This window comes from Dasypus novemcinctus, chromosome 10, assembly GCF_030445035.2.
Source record: "Dasypus novemcinctus isolate mDasNov1 chromosome 10, mDasNov1.1.hap2, whole genome shotgun sequence".
Taxonomy (NCBI): domain Eukaryota; kingdom Metazoa; phylum Chordata; class Mammalia; order Cingulata; family Dasypodidae; genus Dasypus; species Dasypus novemcinctus.
Genome location: NC_080682.1, coordinates 102,676,818 through 102,694,394, shown reverse-complemented (window position 1 = coordinate 102,694,394; position 17,577 = coordinate 102,676,818). Strand labels below are relative to the sequence as shown.

The 17,577-nt window shown below is 45.2% G+C and overlaps 1 protein-coding gene and 1 pseudogene across 3 annotated transcripts in view; both read right to left on the bottom strand.

The window, feature by feature from the left end:
* The window catches only part of LOC101420076 (folate receptor beta-like), a 31,665-nt gene extending 14,422 nt beyond the window's left edge, over positions 1-17,243 (bottom strand). For 2 of the 3 annotated variants that reach the window (XM_058305889.2, XM_058305886.2), the window contains exons 1-2: positions 17,114-17,243; positions 15,530-15,589 (exon numbers count right to left, since the gene is read on the bottom strand). The gene's annotated coding sequence lies outside the window, so the exon portion shown is untranslated. Of the gene's footprint in view, positions 1-10,595; positions 10,611-15,529; positions 15,590-17,113 lie in introns of those variants that run through there. The other variant, XM_058305887.2, reaches the window with a different exon arrangement.
* On the bottom strand, positions 4,218-6,191 carry LOC101427584 (synaptobrevin homolog YKT6-like; annotated as a pseudogene).
* Positions 17,244-17,577: the final 334 nt, after the last annotated feature.

Here is a 17,577-nt window from a genome sequence, read left to right as displayed (position 1 = left end):
AATCTCAGAAGGAAAGCTTTCAACATTTCTTAATCGAATATGATGTTGGCTGTGGGTTTTTTCATATATGCCTTTTTATCATATTGAGGAATTTTCCTTGTATTCCTGTCTTTGAACATGTTTTTATCAGGAAAGGATGCTGGATTTTGCTGGATGCCTTTTCTGCATCGATTGAGATGATCATGTTGTTTTGTTTCTTCAGTTTCTTAATGTGGTGTATTATGTTGATTGATTTCCTTATGTTGATCCATCCTTGCATTACAGGAATAAATCCCACTTGGTCATGATGTATAAATCTTTTGATATGCTGTTGAATTCAATTTGCAAGTATTTTATTGAGAGTTTTTACACCTATGTTCATTAGAGAGATTTGATTGTAATTTTCTTTTCTTGTAGCATCTTTATCTGGCTTTAGTATTCATGTTAGCTTAATATTAATTAATGTGTTGGGTAATTTCCCTGCCTCTTCAATTTTTTAGAAGAGTTTAAACAGGATTGGTGTTAATTTTTCTTGAAATGCTTGGTTGAATTCACCTGTGAACCCATGTGGTCCTGGACTTTACTTTGTTGGAATATTTGATAACTGATTCAATCTCTTTAAATATAATTGGAATTTGTCCATTTCATCTAGGTTGTCTAGTTTGTTGGCATACAGCTTCTCATAATATCCTCTTATCTTTTTTCTTTCTTTGGGGTCAGTCATAACTTTCCCCCTTTTCATTTCTGATTTCATTTATTTGCATCTTCTCTCTTTTTTTCTATCTTTCTTTAGCTAGGGGGTTGTCAATTTTATTGACCTTCTCAAAGATCCAGATTTGGTTTTGTTGATTTTTGCTATTTTTTTTTATTGTTCTCAATTTCATTTATTTCTGCTCTAATCTTTAGTATTTCTTTCCTTCTGCTGGCTTTGGGAATGGTTTGCTGTTCTTTTTCTAGTTTCTCCAGTTGTTCAGTTAGATCTTTGATTTTAACTCTTTTATCCTTCTTAAAATAGGCATTTAGGTCTATAAATTTTCCTGTCAAGACTGCCTTTGAGTGAACCTGTAAGTTTTGATAAGTTGTATTCTCATTTTCATTTGTCTCAATATATTTACTGATTTCACTTGCGATTTCTTCTTTGACCCACTGAATATTTAGGAGTGTGTTGTTTAACCTCCACACATTTGTGAATTTACCTCTTTCCTGTCTTTTATTGATTTCTACTTTCATTCCATTATGATCTGAGAAGTTGCTTTGTATAATTTCAATCTTTTTGTATTTATTGAGAGCTGCTTTGTGACCTAACATGTGGTCTATCCTGGAGAAAAATCTGTGCGCACTTGAGAATAATGTATAACCTGCTTAGTTTGGGTGCAGTGTTCTGTATGTCTGTTAGGTCTAGCTCATTTATCATATTTTTCAAATTCTCTATATCCTTGTTAATCTTCCGTCTAGTTGCTCTAATGGTGTGAATGGTGTGTTGAATTCTCCAATGATTGCAGTTTTCCCAGAGTTTGCCTCATGCATTTTGGACACCATGGTTAGGTGCATAGATATTTATGACTATTATATCTCCTTGGTGGATTGTCTCTTATTAATATATAATGGCCTTCTTTATCTCTTATAAATGTTTTGAATTTGAAGTCTGTTTTGTCTGATATTACTACAGCTCTCCCTGTTTTTTTTGGTTACTATTTGTATAGAGTATCTTTATCCAACCTTTCACTTTCAGCCGGTTTGTATCCCTGGGTCTCAGGTGAGTCTCTTATGAGTAGCATATGGATGGCTCATTTTTTTTTTTTTAATCCATTCTTTCTGCATATATATTTTTTTATCCTCCCCTCCCCCTCCCCCACCCTGCTGTTTTTGCTGTCTTTGTTCATTTGCTGTGTGATCTTCTTTATCTATTTCTCTCTCTTGTTTCTTCTCTTCTTTCTCCTCTAGGATTCAGATTTGATCCTGGGGACCTCTGATGTGGAGAGAGGTTCCCTGTCAATTGTGCCACTTCAGTTTCTGGTCTCTGCTGCACTTCACCTTGACTCTCCCCTTCTTCTGTCTTTTGTTGTGTCATCATCTTCTTGCTGCATGACTCACTTGTCTGGGCACTGGATCACTGCACAGGCCTTCGGCTAGCTGCATGGGCACTTGGGTTACCACGTGGGCACTCGGCTCACCGTGGGGGCACTCGGATAACCGTGCGGGCACTTGGCTCACCATGTGGGTGCTGGCTCATCACACAGGCATACTTTCTCTTCTTCATTTTCACCAGGAGGCCCCATGGATCGAATCCGGATCCTCCCATATGGTAGGCGGAGGCCTTATCACTGGAGCCACATCTGCTTCCCATCAGCCTCTATCTTTTGATTGAGGAATTTAATCCATTCATATTACTGTACTTTAATCCATTGATATTACTGTAAATGCATTATTTACTTCCACCGTTTTCTTATTTGTTTTCCATATGTTATATCATATTTTCATCTTGTTTACTCTTTTAGTTATCCTTTCAGCTATTCTTTTTTCTGTCCTATCCTCCAAACCTCACTCATCTGTCTTTTTCTTTTAGGCTCTAAGGCTTCCTTTAATATTTCCTGCAAAATGTATTCTTTTTTTAATGAACTCTCTTAGTTTCTCCTTGTTTGTGAATGTTTTAAACTCACCTTCATATTTGAAGGACAGTTTTGCTGGATAAATTCTTGGCTGGCAGTTTTTCTCTTTCAGTATCCTAATTGTATCGTACCACTGTCTTCTCCTCCATAGTTTCTGATGAGAAATCTGCACCATGTCTCACTGGGCGTCCCTTGTATGTAATGGTTTGCTTCTCCCTTGCTGCTCTGAGAGTTTTCTCTTTATCTTTGATGTTTGACATTCTGAATAGTATGTCTTAGAGTAGGTCTATTTGCATTTATTCTGATTGGGGCATGCTGTGCTTCTTGGATATGTAGGTTCATTTCTTTCATGAGAGATGGGAAATTTTCAGCTATTATTTCCTTAAATACTCTTTCTGACACATTTCCCTTCTCTTCTCCTTGTGGAATGCCCACGACATGTATGTTGTTCCATTTCGTGTTGTCATTCAACTCTCTGAGCCCCTGCTCAGTTTTTTCCATTCTTTTCTCTCTCTTTTCACTTTCAGTTGCTCTATCTTCTGTATCACTTATTCTGTCATTTCAAGTCTGCTATTGTATGCCTCTAATATGGTGTTTTTTGTGTTTTTTAAAATTTTTCTTGGGGGGTACCTGGGCCTGGGGATTGAACTCAGAGCCTAGTATGTGGGAGGCTGGCTAGAGCCACATCAGCTTCCCTGAATTGTTTTTTTTTTCTATTTGTTTTGCTTGTTGTTTGTTGATTTTTGTTTTTTTAAGTGTTTCAAAAGACAGCTTTATCTAGACAGGAACCTCTCAAACAGAATGTAGAGAAAAGTTAGGAGGCAGTTACTCAAACACGCGTTGTCAAATGGCTTAACATCAGCACATGGGGTGCAACAGCGAGGCCAGGGACCCGGCCTGCGCCTCCCAGGCTCACGCCAGCCTCCTCGCCAGGAGCAAGGCCACCCACCGAGGGCCCAGCAGGCTGGCCCCAGCCAACATCCTCCTGGAAGTGAGGAGCTCACGGGCTCCTCCCCAATTCACCCCATGTGCCCCGCATCCTCAGTATGCGGAATGAGGGGAGCAGAGGCAAAGCCAGGAACCCCCAAGAGTCCCTTTGCCCTCTCAATCCAGGCCAGTAACAGAGGTGAAAAAAGAGCCACCCAGCTGTGCACAAGACCGACACCCCCTTCCAGGCGCTGGGACCACCTCAGCAGGCAGGGCTGGTCGCTGCCCCCAGGGACCTGGGAGGAGAGGCGGAAGGCACCCCAGACCCTGGCTGAGGAGTCTCCTGCAGAAGGAAACATGGTGGGCTACTTTTTAGCTCAGCCCCTCCCCGGCCCTGTGGTCCCACGGTCCTCAGGGAACGTCCTGCTCTCTGGGGTGACTTTTTTCTTGTGTTAATATTATTAAGGTACGAATAAAACCCAAAGACATAACAGAGGATGAAGGACTGTTGCTGACCTTCCTGTGTGTGGGCAGGGGGCTCTGTAGAAGTCAGAGCCCAGCAACCCCTTCCCAGGGGGTCAGCTGAGAATCAAGCTACAGCATCTATAGGAGTCACTGAGAGTTATGGTTTCATTTGGTCCCAAAATACACCTTTGGGGCCTCAAATTATCTTTCCAAAAACTACAGCTAGATATACGACTTTCAACATTCTCCCATCCCCCAGACTGGCCCGCTGACCCTCCCTTCCCCCAAATTCCTCTTGGAAACATCAAAATAAAAAATGGGAAGTCTGCCCCACTCTGGGTCTTGCTCTGTGATGTCATTCTTTGCAGCGTTTTTCAGCTCCGGATGGAGTGATGGATGGGGTGAAGGGGCGTCTCCGGGCGGGGTCCCTGCTGACTGGCCTCCCATGACCGCAGAGCAGGAGTTTTGTTTCTGGGCAGTTTTAAAGAAGGCTTTAGAGTGTACTCCCTAAACTTCTGATTTGGACACCAAGTAGTCTAGCTTCTCGCCTCGTTCTAACAAAGACTCCACGGTGTTACGCAGAATGATTTTAGTCTTGTCTAGTTCAGCCTGCACTTTTGTCACGGGGTCAGCTTCTCGGGGGTTCTAGTATTTACTAAGGTGGTCACCCAAGGCTGCATAACGGATTGTATCAGGGGATCCGACTGGCCAGTCTATGCTGCCAACCTGCTCGGAGAACTCATCTAGTACCTTCTCCGGCAAGGCAAGCCACAGGCAACAACCACACTCGCGAGACCGTGAGTCGGGATGTAGAAGATGTGGCACAGATATTCTTTTTTTTTTTTTTTAATTTATTTTTATTTATTTCTCCCCCCGCCCCAAGTTGTCTGTTCTCTGTGTCCATTTTACTCTGTGTTCGTCTGTGACCACTTCTATCCTTATCAGCGGCACCAGGAATCTGTGTTTCTTTTTGTTGCGTCATCTTGCTGTATCAGCTCTCCGTGTGTGCGGCACCATTCTTGGGCAGGCTGCACTTTCTTTCACGCTGGGTGGTTCTCCTTACGGGGAGCACTCCTTGCGCGTGGGGCTCCCCTACAAGGGGGACACCCCTGTGTGGCAGAGCACTCCTTGTGCACACCAGCACTGTGCATGGGCCAGCTCCACACGGGCCACACAGGTCAAGGAGGCCCTGGGTTTGAACCGTGGACCTCCGGTTTGGCATGCGGATGCATGCTCTAACCATTGAGCCAAGTCTGCTTCCCCAGATATTCTTGCTCTTTGATGGAAGCTCTGCTGCCTCTCGCTGAGCGCACCACAATCAGCTGACTTGTGAAGTCATGGACTCCTGAATATGGGAGCTCTGGAAGAAGCTGAAGGAGGCACGTCCTATGTGGCTTTGAGCAGCACGGCCTTGAGCTGCTTTTGTAGGGATTGCTGAGACAGTGCAGCTTCATGGTGCCACAGCTCTGTGCCCCCCAACGCTGGGATCTGCAAGCAGCCAGGAGCCCGGCCACCTGGCTATCCCGCTTCCCCGTGGCCTACTGCTGCTCCTTTATGGTTTTTCAGTAGGCACCAGGAACCGAACCTGGGACCTCCCTATGTTGTAGGCAGGAGCTCAACTGCTTGAGCCACATCTGCTTCCCTCTAATGTGTTTTTTTCCCTTCTACTGTGTTTTTTGTTTCACTTATTGTCTTTCATTCCCATGAGCTCTGTTACTTTTCTATTCAGTTTTTCAATTCTTCGTGTTTACTCAAGTGTCTTCTTCATGTTCTTTATCTCTTTAGCCATATTCCCTTTTATTTCACTAATTTGATTTTGGAAATTTGTGTGAATCTCATTTATCAGTTTTTTCAAATCCTGCATCTCTTCTGTGGCTTTAATAAATTCCTTTTCTTGGACCATTTCTTCCATATTGTTAGTATGCCTTGTAATTTTTTGCTCATGTCTAGGCATCTGATTAGGGTGGTGAGTTTACTTAGATGCTCAATTTCTCTCTTTCATAGGGTTTTAATGTGACTGCTGCTCTTTGTTTCTTGGTTCAACCTGTTCTGGGTCTTTGGGATTGTCTGTTAGTTGATCAAATCTGGGCCCTGGACTCAGGAATGTGTTGCAGACCTAGGACCTTGGGGAGAGAGGTTGTAAAGGCCAAAGAAACCGTTTCTTACTTATTTAATTTACTCCTGTCTACTTCTTTGGTCTGCCAGCAGATGGCACTCTTGGACAGCCAGCTCAGTTCAAAGCGTGGTCAGCTGGTGTTCGCTGCAGCACAGACTGCATCAGCGTGAGGGAAGATGCTGCTGGCAGGCTGATCTTGTAATTCAAACTTTGTCAAAGGCTGTTCTTAATCTTTGCTGGCAGCTCCCTCCATTTTCCCAGGTAGGAAGTAATTCCACCCCCCTCTTCATCCTTGATAGAGGTTTCTCCCTTACAAGGTCTGCAGTGAGTACCAGGTCTTAAGGCTGTGGCTCCATTCTGATGGACTGAGCCAGCTGCTCCCTGCGGAGGACAGCGTATCTCCCCCCAAGGATGAGCCATAGCACCGTGGGAACGGAGCAGATAACACCCTCATCCCTTCCGGGCCATCAAACCCTCCTGCATTCCAAGAAAACCCCACCTCCTAGCCCACCACCCCCAAGCCATACACAAGAGGAATTCACTTTTGCAGCCCCTTATTGACCCAAGGCTGTACTCGGGACCCTAACCCCCTCCCCATGAAGGAACGTTTCCCTGCCTACTGATGTACCCTATAAGTTCACGTGGGGACCTCCCGGCAGCCGGCTGAAGCCTCTCCTCAGACCCCCACCGTGCTGGCAGAGGGGGTGAAGTCCAATCTTCAGACCCCCTCGGTTGGGAGAGCGTCCTGCCTGCCATCCTCGGTCTCCCTGTCCCAGTGAGCGCCGTTTTTCTCCAACATTTGGTGCTGAAAACCCGGGTCTGGGCCCGAGCTGAGACCGATGGGTTGGTGGGAGTTTCTGCCCTGCTGCGAGAGGGCCCGCCCAGCACCCGCCTGGGAGTCCTGGCTGGTGAGTCGAGGACTTCCCCGCGGCAGGATCCTGCTCTCTCTCTCCTCTTTCTGTAGCCCAGGACAACCTGCTGAAAATCCTAAGCGCTCGGTCGGGATCCCACTGCCGCCCCGGCACGGCGGGCGCGAGGCCTGCGTCCTCGTGGGGAGAGACCCTCGGCTCCCGAGACGTCCACTCCCAGGTGCCGTCTCCCGTTTCCTTGGGTGACACTGACTCGGGGACAACTTCTCACTCAGAGTCTCCCGTCCCAGAGATCCTTAGTCTCACTCACGCCACCTAAAAAGGGGAATTCAATTTCAGCGCCCCTCCCCAAAAACCACGCCTCTGAGTTGTCTCCGTCACCACCTTAAAACACTGTATCCGAAAGGAGACATCAAGACTAAAAGCTCATTTTCCATTCGACCTCTGTGTGGCTGCAACACCGACTGACCAATGGAGTTCAATGGCCAGAAAACGCACTTGCAATGCCCGAGTTCTCCGAGACTTAAAGAACTCTGTCGCGCGCGGCGGCGAGGCCCGAGGCTCCCGACCTCAGGCCTCCTCTCACCTCCGTGTGCGCCCCTCCCTCGGTCGTCCTGCGCTGCTTTTACACCGAAATCCTCCTCAAAAGCTTTTCCTCCTTCCTTCTTTCTGCCCCCGGAAAGCCTCGACTTCGACCCAGCTCCTCAGGCTCCCCGAGCGCTTCCTCCACACACACCTGGGACGGAGCCTCCACCCCACCCTCCTCGTCCTCGGACTCCCCCTCCTCTTCCTCAGGTCCTCACCGCCCTCCGCCCCTGCTGTCTCCCCTCCTCCTACGGCGCCGCGGAGCTCGCTCCCCTCCCGGCCTTGCAGACACAGAACCCCTTCTTCCCCCTCGCAGCTCACCGATCACGCGCCTCCTCGCTGAGTGTGCCTCATCAGTGCACCCTAAACTAACTCCCTCCTCCCCCCACTCTCCCACACCTCCCCCTGAACCCGCTCCCTTCTCCCCACCACCCACTCTCAGCCCAACTCCCCGCTCTCCAGCTCCTGTCCTCCCTCTCCAGGAAGTGGCCGAGGCGGAAAGCGTTCTGCCTGTTCACGTCCCGTTCTCCCTCTCTGATCTCTCCCAAATCAAACACCGTCTCAGATCCTATTCCTCTGATCCCCCTCATTTTATCAATACCCAGCTGTCCCTAATGACCTTACTTAACCTACAATTGCTGTCTCTTCCAAGTAAGACTCCTAAGTCTACCCGCACTCCTAAAAAGTAACAATCCAAAATGTATGTGTTAAGTGTCTACCTAAACTGCTAAATTAAAGCTTAACTGCATTTATAGTGCTCGAATATTCCTAACTGTGGCTGATAATTAGTAAAAGTGTTTCCAAAAACAAGCTTGTATATTACAAGCAACACTGATGCCAGAAGAAAAAAATCTTAAAATCAGTAAAATCAAAGATATAAAATAATGAAAAGCCTAAAAAGAGTCTTACCAAAGGAGTAAGAATTATGAGTGAAATTAATGAGCTTTATGTTTCTGACAGTGCATCGTAACTTTTTGTGTTTGTTTGTTCAGTGCCAATGTATATATATATATTTAAATGATTGGTTATTTATTTATTTTTTAATATTTATTTTATTTATTTCTCCTCCCTTCCCCCCATTGTCTGCTCTCTGTGTCCCCTCGCTGTGTGTTCTTCTGTGACCCCTTGCATTATCCCGTGGCACTGGGAAATTGCATCTCTTTTTGGTTGTGTCATCTTGCTGTGTTAGCTCTCTGTGTGTGCAGCGCCACTCCTGGGCAGGTTATGCTTTTTTCACATGGGGTAGCTTTCCTTGGGGGGCGACCCTGCATGGCACAGCGCTCCTTGCATGCGGCAGCACTGCACGTGGGCCAGTTCACTACATGGTCAGGAGGCCCTAGGTTTGAACCCTGGACCTCCTATGTGGTAGGCGGACACTCTATCAGTTGAACCACATCCACTTCCCTCTATAGTCTTATTATTCCTTCTCCTCAGACTCCTGGAAGCATTAACCTCACAGTCCACCCTGAATTTCATGGTTAATTCCTATCCTTACCACAATTATTTCTCTCATTCTCCTCCTATCAGCAGGTCCATACATCTTCCATGCAATAACTCAGTTTATCCAGACAGGCGTCCAAGATGTCATGCGTGATCATGTACATGATCTTCTCCTGCTGCAAAAATACAGTGCCAAACACCCAGCCAAAAGCCACAATATCTCAACGCCGAAAGGGGGATAATAACTGAATCCCACACCACCTCCCCCCTCTCCCTCCCCACCCAACCATATCAAAAAGAGTTGGGAATGTTAGCCCCATTTAGCAAAACAACCCCCCATGACCCCCACTGATGCTGGCAGGTCTCCCCTGCCCTGATAACGGATGACCCCAAACCCCTACCCCTGTCCCTAATCAACAGGATGTACCAAGCACCTGTGCAATCATAAATGAAACTTGTTGTTTGATATTAATCAAACTGGGCAGGCAGGAAAAAAATCCTAAGATCTTAAAAGGAAAACATGGAAATCATTCAGAGAGCCCAAGACAACAGCTACGGAAATCAATCATGGTTACCTTCTCCATTAGTCAGCTAAAGGGGTGCTGATGCAAAATACCAGAAATTGGTTGGTTTTTATAAAGGATATTTATTTGGGGTAGGAGCTTACAGATACCAGGCCATAAAGCACAAGTTACTTCCCTCACCGAAGTCTATTTTCACATGTTGGGGCAAGGTGGCTGCCGATGGCTGTGGGGGTTCAGTCTTCCTGGGTTCCTCCCTTCCAGGGTCTTGCTTCTCTCTGGGTTGAGGGTTCCTCTCTTCCCAGGGCTTGCTTCTTCCTGGGCTCAGGGTTCTTCTCTCCCGGGGGCTTGCTTCTCTTTCCTCTGTGAGCTTACTTCCTGGGGTTCCAGCTTAAGGCTTCAGCATCAAACTCCAACATCAAAACTCCAACATTAAAAACGCTCAACTCTGTCCTTTGCCATGCCTTAATGATGCCCTAATGACATGGCCCAATCAAAGCCCTAACTGTAACTTAATCATGCCCAAGTACAGACCAGATTACAAACATAATCCAATATCTATTTTTGGAATTCATTACCATATCAAATTGCTACACCCTCATTTCTCTCTTACTTTTCCTCACCCCTAAAATCAATCCTTTTATCCATTAAAACACCATTACTGGGAAGCAGATGTGGCTCAATCGATTGGGCTCCTGTCTACCGTATGGGAGGCACTGGGTTCACATCCTAGGGCCTCCTTATGAAGGCAAGCTGGCCTGCGCCTGCGGAGAGCTGAGGGCCTGCGCCTGTGGAGAGCTGGCACAGCAAGATGATACAACGAAGGCAGATAAGCAGACATAGAAGAACGTGCAGTGAATGGATACAGAGAGCAGACAGCAAGCAAGCAGCAAGGGGTGGGGGGGATAAATAAATAAAAATAAATCTTTTAAAAAAACCACACCATTACTGATAGTATTGCTGTTCCTTCTTTTTGGTCCTTGTCTCTTACAGCTTCTCATCACACCCATACACCAAATCATACATTCAACAACTCAGGAATATGTGAATGGCATCTTCTTGCTACATGAACACCAATACCAACCTCTTTGGAACCAGAAATCAGAACCCACTGGACAGGACAGTAAGGAACTCTTCACCGCCCCATAACAGCAGGAAGTAGCCAGACTCGGTTGATGTCCTGAATCCTCTCACTCTTCCATTCTTCCCAGTATTCCCATTACTTAGGTCCTTCATCAGCTATATACAACCAAAGAGTTAGGAATGTTAGAGTTTCCCCCTTACAAGGTTTGTAATGATTAAGAGGTCATAAGGCTGAGGCTCCATTCCAAGTGATTGAGCAAGCTGCCTAAGTGTAGAAGACAGCGTAGCTCTTCCCAAGGATGAGCCATATCACCGTGGGAATGGAGCAGATAAGGACCCTCATCCCTTCAGGGCCATGAAACCCTCCTGCATTCCACCTACCTCCTAGCCCACCACCCCCAAGTCATACACAAGAAGAATTCACTTTTACAGCCCCTTTATTGACCCAAGGCTGTACACTGGACCCTAACCCCTCCCCATGAACTAACATTTCCCTGCCTATTGATGTACTGTATAAATTCACATCAGCACCTTCCATGAGTGGGCTGAAGTCTCTCTCCAGACCCGCACCATTCTAGTAGAGGACTGAAGTCTAATCTTCAGATGCCCTCTGTTGGGAGAGCTTCTCAACAAACTTCCTGCCTGCAATCATGTCAGTCTCCATGTCCCAATGAGTGCGGGTTTCTCTAACAATCCTTGAAAATCAGTCCCCCTTGGTAGAAAGGGAGACTGAGGAGGTTGGATATCTTTAGTCCCTTGCCAGTTCCCAAGACAAATGATGCTGTGGCCCCACCTGGCCTGGAAGGGCTCGTGGGATACAGCAGACAAAATTTGTGGGTCAAAACTGGGTCCTTCTCTCTCCCCTATCCTTGGGAGGTGGATCCCTGGGAACTCCATTGTCTGTAGCACCCTCATTCAGGCCTGAGAATTCAAAAGTGTCTATGGTATGCAGGGGTGGGTGTGTGTGCCGGCATTTGCAGGTATGATTTTTAACTTACAGTTTTGCTGTTGTGATTCTTTTCCTTTGTCCCTCTCTCCTTTGGGCATTGTCAGCCTTCCCCTGGTGTCCTAAACACTAGATTTTTTTTCCAGGCTGTTTCTGCCTGTCCTCTAGCTATTTTTCTGGGAGATAAGAGAGTCCTATGTCTTCCTAGTCTGCCATCTTCCTGGAAATTCACTCATGAATCTGGCCTTGCCACCGTAAGCTACCATCTGGATGATTCCACCTATCAGAGGTTGATAGGGATTTCCAGAAAAGTCCATCCCTAAAGCAGAACATGCTAACCCAAGAGAATGAAACTAGAAATAATTTCAAAGGAATGAGTGAGTCTAATGAGAGAGATCTCATTGTGGTTAATTGTCTTAATATTTTGAGTAATATTCTTTATATTAATGTTATTGTGGTCACTAACCCTCACTTTGGCAGACCATACTAGTGCTAACTGGACTAAACGCTCTCTCTAAAAAATCCTTAGTCCGTGGGCCACACTCCTAAACGTCTCTACTGCGATTGACAATATCTATACCAAGAACCCCCTCCTTGATTGCCATGTTGTTCCAACCAATCTCTCAAAGTTCACGATGGAATAACATTTGTCTCAGATGATAGATTTTTATGGAGTTATATACTAAATTCCTTAGAATATTTTCCCTCATGGGTACATAGAAAATTCACAATCGTACTGTAATTCAGAATCATGAAATTCAGTATCATATTAAATTTCACATATATATGAAATATATATGTATTAGTTTGGCTAGTAAAAAGAATTTATTGGGAAATGGGGGAAAAGAACAGAGCTGAGAAATGGGAGAGAAGGATAGACAGAAATATGCACCGAGATTTGATGCGGGCGCCTCTAGGCAGAGAGCGAGATTTGCCTTGCATGGTTACCTTTTAAGCTATTAATTATTCCTCCTCTTGCTTATGCTAACAGGAGGGGCCCCAGCTTTATTGGTCACCCCACCAATGGTGGGGGTCAATGTGAAAATTTCCTATGTGCTAATCTGGCAAAGGGGAGTATCCTGTAGTCAATATTTTATTTTATTGTATTGTAAAATTCAGTGACTTCATCAAGTGCTGCCACCCTACCATCAGTCAGTTTTAGAACATTTTCATCCCCTCAGTAAAATCTTCCATGCCCATATCAATTAATCCTGGTTCTCGTCCCCATTCCCAGGCAACCACTAATCTACATTTTAGTTCTCTAAATTTGCCCTTTCTGGACATTTTGTATAAGTGGAATGATACAAGGTGTAGTTTTTTGTGTCCCACTTCTTTCACTTAGCATGTTTTTGAGATTCAGCCATGATGTAACATCTCTTTTAGCCCATTGCTTTCTATTGCTGAACAGTATTCCATTTTATGGATGTACAACATTTTGACTATCCAGTTGCTGGTTGATGAACATTTAGGGTCTTATTAGATTTTTGACTATTATGAATGATACTGTTCTGAACACTCATGAACAAGTCTTTGTGTGGGCCTATATTTTTATTTCTCTTGAGTAGATATTTGTAAGTTCAATTGCTGGTTTATATGGTGGTTTTATGTTTAACTTTCTGACAAACTGGCAAACTATTTCCCAAATTGGTTGCACAGGTTACATTCTCATCAACAGCGTGCAAGTGTTCCAATTTCTTTATATCCTTGCCAACATTTATTATCTCATTTTACAGTCATTCTGCTGAGTGTGGAATGGTGCCACTTATGGTTTAAATTTGTATTTTCCTAATGACTAGTAATTTTGAATATCTTCTCATGTAATTATTGTCCATTTGCATATCTTCTTTGGTGAAATGTCTGTTTATTTCTTTTACCTACTTATGATTGAGTTGGTTGTTATATTGTTTGCAAGAGTTTTTTGTATGTTATGGTTGTATATTGGTTGAGATACAAGGAAACATGTTTTTATCTGATAAGTATTTTGCAAATATTTTTTTCCCAGTCTGTTGTTTGTCTTTTCATTTTCTTATTGGTATCTTTTGAAGTGAAAAAGTTTACAAGTTTTTATTTACTATCTATTTTGCTATTATATATAAACATAAAATTTCCCACTTTAACCACTTTTAGGTATATAATTCAGTGGTGTGAATTACGTTCATAATGTTGAGCTACCATCAACAATATCCATTACATAAACTTTTCTATCTCTCAAGCAAAAGTTTGAATTTTGAGTTTTGATGATGTCCAAGTTATCAGTTTTTTCATTTATGGACTATACTTTTGGTTCAAAACATAAATAAGTGATGAAGGGAAGCTTTAACCTAAGGAATATTTGCTTCACAACTCTGTGATGGAAATGAAAGCCCCTGAGCGTACCTTCTAAATGGATTGTGGAAAGCATGGGAATGCAGAACACAGGGAAGTCAGTGGTGGATGATGGACTGTGGTTAACAGAACAAATATGAGAACTTTTTCTCCTCGATGATACCGCATGTAGAATACTAATATAGTGTGTTAGTAACTGGGTGGTGTGGAAGTTTGATATTATTTATGAATTCCAAAAAGAAATGTAGATTATGTTTGCAAACTGGTCTTTTCCTCTGGGCATGATATTTTTGGTTGTTTTAGATTCGACTGATTCAGCTTAGATTAAATTATGTTAAGATCAGGCTTTGGTTGGACCACGTCATTAGGGTGAACTCAGTTTGAGTCTTTGCCCCTTTTGTGGGCTGTATAAATGGACACTCAATCAAGGAGACACATAGAAGCAGATACGTGAGAAGAGAGAGAAAGCTCCAGAGGCACAGAAGAAGATTTTGATCCTGTGGCCCCGGGGAGAGATGTGCCATTTCATCTGATAGTTTGCAGCTGAAGAGAACTGAGCAGCTGAGCCTCATGCCAGCCGACAGCTGAGAACAGAATGAGCTGGGCCAATGGAGTGTTAGGAGGAAAGAGGAAGCTGAACGCTCGCAGACATCCCCACCATCTTGCTTCAACACGTGGCAACAGACTTTGGGTGAGGAAGTACATCTTATGGTACCTTGAATTGGACTCTTTAGGGCCTTGTAACTGTAAGCATTTACCTCAGATAAATACCCTTTAAAAAGGCCAACAGATTTCTGGTAGTTTGCATCAGCACTCCTTTTGACTGACTAATACATGTGGGTTGGGGGAAAATATGCCAAATGTAAGCTAATTATTACACAAGTGGTAATATTTTGACAATGCTCACATTCATAGTTTCTAACAAATGTCTCAAAATAATGCAAGGTGTTGGTGGTGGGGAGATGTATGGGAGCATTGTATGATGATATGCATGTTTGCTTTGGTAATTCACAAATTTTGCTATATATTTATTGTTTATATATTCATGTGTGAATTATATACTTGAATAAAATTTTATTTAAAAAAGACATATTTGCTTAACACAATATCTGAATAAGAATCTGTTTCCTTCTAAAAATTCATTTTCTTGGGTCTTACATTTAATGGTCTTTAGTCCATTTTGAGTTAATCCTTTGATTTGTGGGAGGCCATAGGCTCTCACACCACTGGTCACCTGGTATACCTCTTGAAATGTCTGGAATTCATTTCCCATGCCTCCTCTCAGTCTCTCTCCTACTAACCCATTCTCCGCACAAGAGTTCTGAAAGCTTATGAACTTTCCTTGCTCAAAAACTTACCTCTACAACCCCAGGTATTGGTTCTTCTGAGGGCTACAGAGACCCACACATTCTATGGTCATGGCAGATGGAGTTCAGTGCCATGTCAGTTGGCCCTACTTTGGAGTTTGTGTTTCTGTGTGATAGAGTTGGACTCAGATGTGATCTTTGTTCACAAGCCCTTCCTGTTACTTTTACTGGACTTGTGGTTGGCGCTGGGATTTAGTGTATACACAGGGGACCTGAATCTCTGGACTGTCCATGTGATAGCCGGGCCCTGAACCTCAACAGACTAGCAACTTCTACACTCTGGTTTATTGGACTTACCCCACTCAGCTAACATGGAGGTGAAGAAGGTCAACCACCACACCAGAGAGCCAAGAGTGCCTACAATAGAAAGCAGAAGAATTGCATCCATCATCCATGTGGAATCTAAGCCCCTTCCTGATGTAGATGTGGAGTGGACACAACCATTCCAGGGTCCACAGGATGGAGGAATAGAGTATGGATTAGAGTGGACTTATTGATATTCTATTCATGAACTATTGGGATTAGTAATTGAAGAAAATGTAGCATTATATTTGGAGAAAGTGGCCATGGTAGCTGCTGAGGGTAGGGAGTGGGAATAAGAGATGTGATGTGGGGGCATTTTCAGGACCTGGAGTTGTCCTGGGTGGTACTGCAAGGACAGTTACTGGACATTGTATGTCCTCCCATGGCCCACTGGGTGGACTGGGGGAGAGTGTAAACTATAATGTGGACCACTGACCATGTGGTGCAGCAGTGCTCAGAGAAGTATTCACTGGGTGCAATATATGTCCCATGATGATGGAGGAGGTTGTTGTTATGGGAAGAGTGGGGTGAGGGGGTTGGGGGATATATGGGGACCACATATTTTTTGAATGTAACATTAAAAAAATAAAGACAAAAAAAAAAAAACTTATCCTGCCTCTAGTGCTCCCATCACTCTTGGGTCCCTTGGTGGGTGGAGGGTCTGAGTTAACTACCGTGGGCTCAAATGAGCCTGGAATGGACCCCATCCAGCTTTCCTCTCTGCCCCTCACCCACCCTTCCAAAAGCCTTTATTCTGTACCTTACCTACTCCCATTTTAATTCCTTCTCTTACAGGCTAACTCCTTCACTTCAGGACTCAATTATCCCTTCTTCAGTCCATTCACTCACTCTCTAAGGAGAGCTAAGGCAACCAAGGCCCTCAGGGTGGGCCTGTCAGGGATTGCAGCCCTTTGGCTTCCCTCTGCGAGACTCGGCGGGGAGGGGGGGAAATGCTCAAATACCTTGACTCTTAGTTTCCGCATCTGAAGAGTAAATGTAGAGAAAGACCAACAATCTGTGGAATCAGTGGGTCAGTGATTGAAGGACGCACCCAAAGTCACATACAGAGCAGAGGCCACCTACGCCTGACTCTGGGCCCTCAAGTCCAGAGCTCCTGCAGTTTCCCCCTCACCCTGCTGTGCCGAGGCTCTCCCGGGGCAGCTGACAAGCATGCTCAGGCAGGGTCTGAGGAGGCCCTTCCCCTGCCTCTAGTCTGGCTGTGACTGGTTGCTGGGGCCAGAGCTCTTTCCCTCTCCTAGTCACCTAGATCACTCTGCAAGCCCCACCCACCCCCCTAAACTCACCTTCAGAGCTTGGTGTAGCTGTGACGAGCCCCTTCCCACCTCAGGGTTCTGTGCTAGGAGAGCTGAGAACTCTGTGCTGACTGACAAGCAAGAGCCCTGCCACGGGCACTAATCTGTGGTTTGACCTTGGGCAGGCCCTGCTCCCGGTCTGGTCCTCAGTTTGCCCTTCTGGATACTCTGGGGTTTAGGCACAGAGGAGCCTCCCAGCTCAGCAAGGGCTTTAGCACATGCCCCAGGTGTGACTCCTCTGATGCAAGGGCGGGCAGTGGCTTACCTGGGAGAGGAGGAGGCTGTGTGTGTGGCTCAGGCTTCTACTCTGCATTCCCCTCCAGTATTCCAGGGACCACTGCGGTTTCGTGGCCTAGGAGACGGGCAGTGGAACAAGCAGGCTGGAGTGGAGCTTGGGATCAGGCAAAGGCCACTCAGCAGTTAATTATTGAACATGAGCACTAGCCAGGTCTCAGTGGGGGGTGGGTTACTATAGGACTAAGCCAGTCCCCGAGCCCCACTTACTGCATTTTCTGCCAAAGGTTCAGCTATGATGAAATCTTGCAGCCTGGACTGGTGGGATCCTTTGAGATAATGCAGTCCACTTTCAGCTGTCCTCTCTGGTTTATCAGATGAGAATGTGACCCAGAGAAACAGGGCAGACTTCCAATTCCCAGCCAGATATATAGCACAAGGAATTCCTAAGTCCACAAGCTCAAGAGCCATCAATGCTTCCAGTCCCTCCAGCCC